Raw genomic sequence first — 7,763 nt, forward strand, 5'->3', positions numbered from 1 at the left:
CCTTGTGGATACATCGTAAGCCCACGCGCACTGTTCAAACCAACTGTTCGCTCTTTTGCTGTAATTCTTATTCAGCATTTTGATCATTTTATTTGTCGCGTCGACTTTCCTACTCCCTGTGCCTACAGAACTTGGGCGTTTTAATCATCTGTACAGATAAGAATACTTGCAGATGCTGTGCACCTGAAATAAGAAAACAGGGACACGTCTAATTGTCACGGCGAGCATACTTTTGAAGAAGGAACAAAAACGTGTTTAATGACCGCGATCAGTGTTTAGAAAACGCCGTGAACTGGTCTTGCCTACTTAATTTTGTTAATTTACGCTCGCTGCATTTCACTTCATTGAGGTTGTCTCCGTGCATGCACGTGCCTTCGTCGCAGCCAGCTGGGTTGAATTACCTTGCCGAGCAAAATGCTGAAGTTAATGTAAACAGGAAGTTTCAACGTTAGGCGAAATAGTTGCTAGAACAATGGCCGCTTATATTGCTACTAAAATGGCTAGGATGAGCTGTTCTGTTGCGTCGGCTATATTTGGTATAACTGGCACCCCATTCTTCGTCTCATAACAGCTGCAAACACTGGCAGAAAACGCATTATATCACCCTTTCATTAATATACTTGTTCAGCATACATACACCGTACTTCTCGCTGCTCTAAAATGTGAGATACCAATTGCGATGCGCCAGAGCAATAGAGCAGTAACTTTATCTTGCAGGTGCAGAGTGGAGGCGCTCATACAAGTCTGACTCGAAGCCTTTAAAGCGATGTCAAGACGTGCCTCAGCCAAGCATAAACACGCAAAAAACTACGAGCAGTGTCACTCTGCGAGGGTAGATGACGAACGAAGCTTTTTACTGCTAACCACATAATTATGAAGCGTAATTACAATTGGACGCACTGGTAGAGCCGCGGTATCGGTTATTTGTAGTAAAATACCCGTTCCTAAAAACATAAAAAAAAAGCGTTTATCTGAAACCATAATGCTCCTGCAGGAGCCCATGTAATAAAAACAGGCGGAATTTGTTGCATTTGCGACTTCACTGTCGGCTAATTATGACAAATAAATAAAGGTAGGTGGATTGCCAGAGTCACCTCCGTGGCGCATATATTTATTTAGTTCTGTTAGGGAGAGCTTTGATTTGATTGATTGATTGTAGGGTTTAACGCGCTGACGCAACGCAGGCGATGAGGCGCGCCGTAGTGGAGGGCTCCGGATTAATTTTGACCACCTGGGGATCTTTAACGTGCGCCGAAATCTCGTACACAGGGGCTTTTTTGCTTTTCGCCTCCATCAGAAAACCGGCCGCCGCGGCCGGGAATCGAACCCGGGACCTCGTGCTCAGCAGCGCAACGCCTTAGCCACTGAGCCACCGCGGCGGGTCGGAGAGCTTTTCTAAAACAATGGTTACATCTGTGTTCCGGAGGACATTCGTGGTAAATTCAGCGTTGCCGTAATTCGTTTTTCCTGGTGCGATGCCTTTGGCGAGGATCGCACCTTTGGACGCGCGAGGAGAAGCAATTTGTGCACACCTGACACGTCCGCGTGATTACGCGCACGAACCTACGGACAGGACTGTGCCTATTAAAGAAGTCTTTCTAGATGGTTTACAACAACTATTCTACTTAGGGTGTGGTGCTGAAAGGTAGACATATAGGTTACCTATGTCGAACTTCGGAACACCAGTCTTTCTTGATCTCTTTTAACGATTGCATTAGAGGTGCGTCGTTTTATTGACCAGCTCTTATTAATAATGTCGTGTGTGCGTCAACTTACTGTGCATTATTTGGTTTATGCTTCTAGAGGCAGTAAAATTAAAGATACGGAGTTTCCCAGGGATCAGTTCTCGGCTTGATGCTTTGTTTTGCCTATATTAATGATATCACAGATATTCCCTTAACCGCGGATGTTGTTCGTTAGGAGGATAATACAAATGTTTTCTTCTCAGAACCACACCTTTCCCTGCAAGAATTTGAAGCTAATGATCGGCTTAAATTTCTAAAATATTGCTGAATAATAATGACATGGCCCTCAATGTGAAAAAAAACAACAGAACGTAATTTACGATATTTGTACAGAACAATGAATCCTTCATAATGTAAAATTGCAGAATGACCATTCCCAAACTATGTTCACAAATACTTGTAGGTTAATTCGAGTTTGTTTAAAATCGGACCTAAACTGTGGTGAACATGTCAATCATGCCTCTTTGAAGATAGCTAGGTCAGCCGGTTTCATGTACCGACCACAACAGCCTGCCCCAATGCCGTTGAAAAAACAATGGCGTTTATTACTTCTTTTACACCTTGTGTATTGCCATTTATATTAGCATTATACAATAAAACTGGCTTGAATTGGCTCCAGTACCTTCAAAGGGAAGCTTTGCGACTCTTATGCCTTATATCTAAAACAGAAAGGTCCATTCTTCCAATTCTAATATGTTTACTCTTTGCTGAACTTTACACTTTCTTCTTGGAAATTTTTCTTCATCACCAAATTCGATATTACTTTGCTCTCTCATTTGACAAGTATTTAAAACAAGAGTAGCATATCATATACGTACAAACTACCTAGTTAGGCCAAGACCCTGGACAAACAATGGTAGCCAAACAATATATAAACAAATTCTATGGCACTGTAACAGCGATCCTTCCTTGTTTGGTGGAGCTCATAACTCTAAAACTATATGGCACTACATAAAAAAAAAATAAAACTCCCTCTACTCGATAATCCCCGTTTCAACTGACTTTCCAGCGTGTTGAAAATTGTACTTAACAATATTCTTTCATAGTATCCATCACCTTTTTGTAACTGTTTAGCTTGTATCATCATACAATTGTAACAATCTATATGTTGTAACATAACAATTGTAACAATCTGATTAAGATATGTCATTAGCTTTTGTTGCGCTGGTATTCAACATCTTTTTTCTGATTTGTACTTCCGGGGCAGTCTCCTTTTGTCACGCCTTGTGCGCACAACTAGATGAACTTATTTATGCCCGAAAAAAATTAACCACTCAGCGATTGCTCAGACGTAGAGCTGTCGCCTCGTATGCGGCAGGTACAGGGTTCGAATACGCGTACCGCCGGATACCTACTGGTTTCTTTAATAGGTACAGGCGTCCCTTGTCAAGTGCGGACCCTTGAAAGGGGAATTAACGTCTGGAAAGCTGCCTTCACCCTTGCGGGGGACCCCTGATCCTTGTCCATCTGGCGGCACCCCTGTTACCATGCCGCGTTGCGCCTTTGTTAGGGGTGAAAGAGTCTGGCGGCATGTCCTGCCACAGGCGGTTGCAAGTTGAGCGTCCCCTGTGGCTGTGGAAGGCACAATGTGCATTCGTGTGCCTTGGTGGCGCCGGGAGCCTACCGGTAAAATAGGCACTAGTGACTCCCCGGCCTGGCGCTCACCCCATGTGTGGAACTACAAAGAAGTTCATCCGGCTTGCACGGCAAAGCGCCCCTAAAGAAAGGGGCGGTGGCAAAAACGCAGGAACTTTTCTTTTCAAACCACATTAAATGTCCGCCATTTCTGAAATTTTTATCTCCTAAATACCATAACAACAACTTCGCTATTTTGTTTTCCACTTGTGGCGAGACCCGTTACAGAACTATTTGCGACGCTGAAAGTCTTGGAACAGTTTGAACGAGGATTCATCCGCCTGTTACACCGGTTTCGTCTTCTGGGTACAGCAGATTATCGGAATCGAATGATGTTAAAAATAGGAGTGAAAAAAACGTTGAATTAGGAATCCCCGAAACGGTGATTCGATAAAAATACAGCTTATCAGGCGGCGATCTGTTCCCAATGAGCAGTGAGCGTTTGGCTGATAAATAAAGCGAAATATATTGTGCAGTCTTGTGAAACATAAATATTCTTACAAGGAGGGCAGCGGAATTATCGTTTCCTTCGTCTCTGTCTGCCTGACAGTCCGAGCAATTTTTTTTCGCCGCTGCTACAGAAGGTTGGTTTTCCGAAGTGCTAGTTGCTTTAAGGGGCTCAGCATGAATGATGCCTGAGAATTTAGCTCGTGCACGTCAATGGCTGTTTCACTAGATAACAGAGGATATGTATGACAACGAGAGCCGGGAATGAGCAATTTTTGTGCAGTCAGGAATTCTTGTTTTTATTGTGCCAAGCAGCGAACACAAGGCGCTGTTTCATTGCCGCTAGATAACATGTCTGTTGGTTGCATTGCCCTCATGAAAGCAACTTTTTTCATATCTATTTAAAATGGTTCGTGCGTGGCAAAGCTGGATAATGGGCTATCCGGAATATAAAGTTTGTTTCTTTATTTCTGTTTCTCTATTTCTCGTTTCTCTGTTGCTCGTTTCTCTTTCTCGTTTCTCTGTTTCGTTTCTCTATTTCTGTTCTGTTCTCTATTTCTGTTCTGTTCTATTTCTGTTTTTCTAATTCTGTCGTCTCATAGGCTCTATTCTCTGGTTGCAGAAGCTTTCAAGTAGAAGCGTGCAGACTCACCATGAAAGTTATTTCTGTGTTACTAAAATCACGTAGGCTCCCAAATATTTGCGCTAGCTCGTGCAAAGATATTCGTTTTTGCGCTGTACTGACGCCCCCGTCTTTCACGATGTACTGAACATACGGTTTGGGAGGCCCAACCTCAAAGACAAAAATTATTGTTACTTCATTTCAAAATAAAGAAAGTACAGTCTCCAATCGAACACGTAATTGAGCTAAACCAAAACCTGGCTGCGGTAAGCAACTTCTGAGCCCGAACGAGTGTTAAATGTGGAAAAGATCCCCACCCCAATGAAGTTTATTGACACGAAAAGCAAAACGAACTAAACACAAGTAATCCCATCTAAGACGCCTGCAGAATAAAAAACTTGCCGCGACAACAAAGAACTCCTCATTGTCCTCCACCCATTCGCAACACACCGGTAGTCAGAACAAATACTCTTGCACTGTACCATCACTGCTACATTTTGCATTCAATTCTTATGCAAAGCGGTGACGATAGGGTGTTTACTCAGTTGGTTAATGCTGGTAAAGCTGCGGTAATTTCTGGGGAAAGTACTGGGAAAGTGCTTTGTTCCTGTACAAGTCGGACCTTAATTCAAACAAATTACGAGCCGTTCCAATCCTTCGCATTGTGTTTGTTTCTCAGAAACGTACTCTATTTTGGAGATTTTACCCTAAATCTGGCCGATTTAGTCAAGCCATTGCCGCAACGTAAATGCAGTTGGTGTTGCGGGAATGGGGGAGGTGTGGTTGGATATTGTTTCAGGGTTGGATGGGGTGGGTGGTTGGAAATGTTTTCCAAATATTTTCCTTACATTCCTAAACAATAGGTTACACAATTTTTCCTGATCTACGGTCGCATATACAACTTCGTGCGTTTTATTTTGTTCTGCACGACGTGCCCCACTAAAGGAACCAATATCGCTCAAAGTTCTGGGCCCCAGTATTCGCTGATACTATTGCTAAAACAAAACGGTTGTAGAGGAAATTCGCTCCGCAACGCTGGGAGATAAAATCTAGGAATGAGAAACGTGACAAACAAATTTACCATCCCTTTTATAAGAATGTTCAAAACAGCAGGAAAGCTTTCTAACATTACAACTGCGGCAATGTTCGTTAAAACCTTGGCTAAAATTGAGTCCAACCTGCACCGAAAGTACGCTCCATCGATCATCGAGCCTTCGGCAGACGAAAAAGACAAGCGAACAAGGAACGCTTGCAACTAGTTTTCGCGTGCTAAGTTCACGCACCCACGAATTATCAAAATGTATTCCGATACGTGGCTTGTGAGATAAAGGTATACAATTCTACTCACTCTTCATGTTTATTGCACGTAATGTCTTATCTACAACCGTTCGCTTTTCGCGATTTTCAAGAAACTGTTTTGACAAATTGAAAGCCCGGTTTCGCGCAAGCGTCGTGTGTCCAGAGATGTTATCCTAGCTTTTCAGTCGCACAACGGGTGTATGGTGAAACGCAGTCTTATTTTGACAGAACGTCATTCATCCCACTAAGAATGCTTCCGCTTTATTATATACTCTGAGCTTGTCCGCATATCCTTTCCCATAGCGCATCCCGCATCCTGTGCAGTTACAATGCCTCTACTCGCACGTACAAGCGTAGCTGTGGCCAGCTTATCTGTCTTTCTTAAGTATTATGCTTCGCGATGCGAGTTTGATTGATTGATTGTAGGGTTTAACGCGCCGACGTGATGCAGGCGATGAGGCGCGCCTTAGTGGAGGGCTCAGATTAATTCTGACCACCTGGGGATCTTTAACGTGCGCCAAAATCTCGTACACACGGGCGTTTTTGCTTTTCGTCTCCACCAGAAAAGCGGCCGCCGCAGCCGGGAATCGAACCCGCCACCTCGTGCTCAGCAGCACAACGCCTTAGCCACTGAGCCACCGCGGTGGTTGCGATGCGAGTTTGCGCATGGGGTCAGTGAATGAAACTTTATTTCAGAAAAAAATGGGGGTGGAGGGTGGAGCGGGGGCGGCGGGCGGCGGCGGATATTATAGTGCATAGAGGAGAGGTGAGTCACAGGCTGACTTGTAGGTTCATTAATTCAGTTCTGATGACTGCTGCCAAGATTCTCTCAAGCATCTTCCAGCAGGTCCCCTAGTAAGGCGCCACGGAGGGGCTCTTCCCATGCGGTCACTAAGGTAGTAGCGCCAGCAAACAGCGTCCACTGAATCCCCCGATCATGCGGCACTGCCCTATATATGGCGCGCGAGCGAAGGGAGGAAGAGGTATGTGGAAGCTGATGTCAACCGATAGCAACAGTAGTCGCTTCTTTATACACATGGAAGTCATGGCGCGATATAACCAGATTTTTAGAGTACTCAGCTCAAAAGCTTAATTGTAACAAGCTCACATAAAATATGGCTTGATCAGGGGCAGCCATTGTGAACCAAACTTCCAATTTCAGGTCGACAGATCCAGCAATGAGCACACCGAAATGGTAAGCTGGCGCGTCGAACAAGCAGTGAATTGTTTCAATTGTTGTGGATAACCTAAGATTATCCGTTACACGCCATAAATAATTCATGCAGGAAGATTACAGGAATATAAGCATTTTATTGCTGATAACTTGAATACAATTTGAAGCATACTTTTAAGTGAATATATTACTACTACGTGAGCTAACAAAAATGAAGCTACGCAGCCCTATCACGGCCGCAATGCTACATCAGGAATATAAATGAAAACAATTAGGTGACAAGTCATCCAGCCAGAAACAGTAACTGAGGAGAGATGGCTGTGAAGCTAGCAATTACAATTGATTGATTGATTGTAGGGTTTAACGCGCCGACGCAATGCAGGCGATGAGGCGCGCCGTAGTGGAGGGCTCCGGATTAATTTTGACCACCTGGGGATCTTTAACGTGCGGCGAAATATAGTACACACGGGCGTTTTTGCTTTTCGCCTCCATCAGAAATGCGGCCACCGCGGCCGGGAAGCAATTACAATTGCTAGCTTCACAAATATTTGGAACAGCATTCAATTGCAAAGTGTATTGAGATAAGCTAATATGAAATACAGCGCTGTAGTTGTGTGAAATTGTGGGAACACTGGGCAGTGGTCCGTTCTAACTTTAGCTAGACTGCCTTGGCTTCTCCCAAGTCTCGAATGGCGCTCAACAATTTGCACATTGATTTTTCTCATGCGACCGATCACCAGTAGTTGTCAAGTGTTATGCGCTGAATGTTGATGTACGGTACTCGGTTATTTACGTGCCCGTATTTTCTGCTTGAGAACGGGAGGGATACAAGATGGGGTTA

This window comes from Haemaphysalis longicornis, unplaced genomic scaffold, assembly GCF_048455015.1.
Source record: "Haemaphysalis longicornis isolate Haplotype H1 unplaced genomic scaffold, Haemaphysalis longicornis Haplotype H1 scaffold_7, whole genome shotgun sequence".
Taxonomy (NCBI): domain Eukaryota; kingdom Metazoa; phylum Arthropoda; class Arachnida; order Ixodida; family Ixodidae; genus Haemaphysalis; species Haemaphysalis longicornis.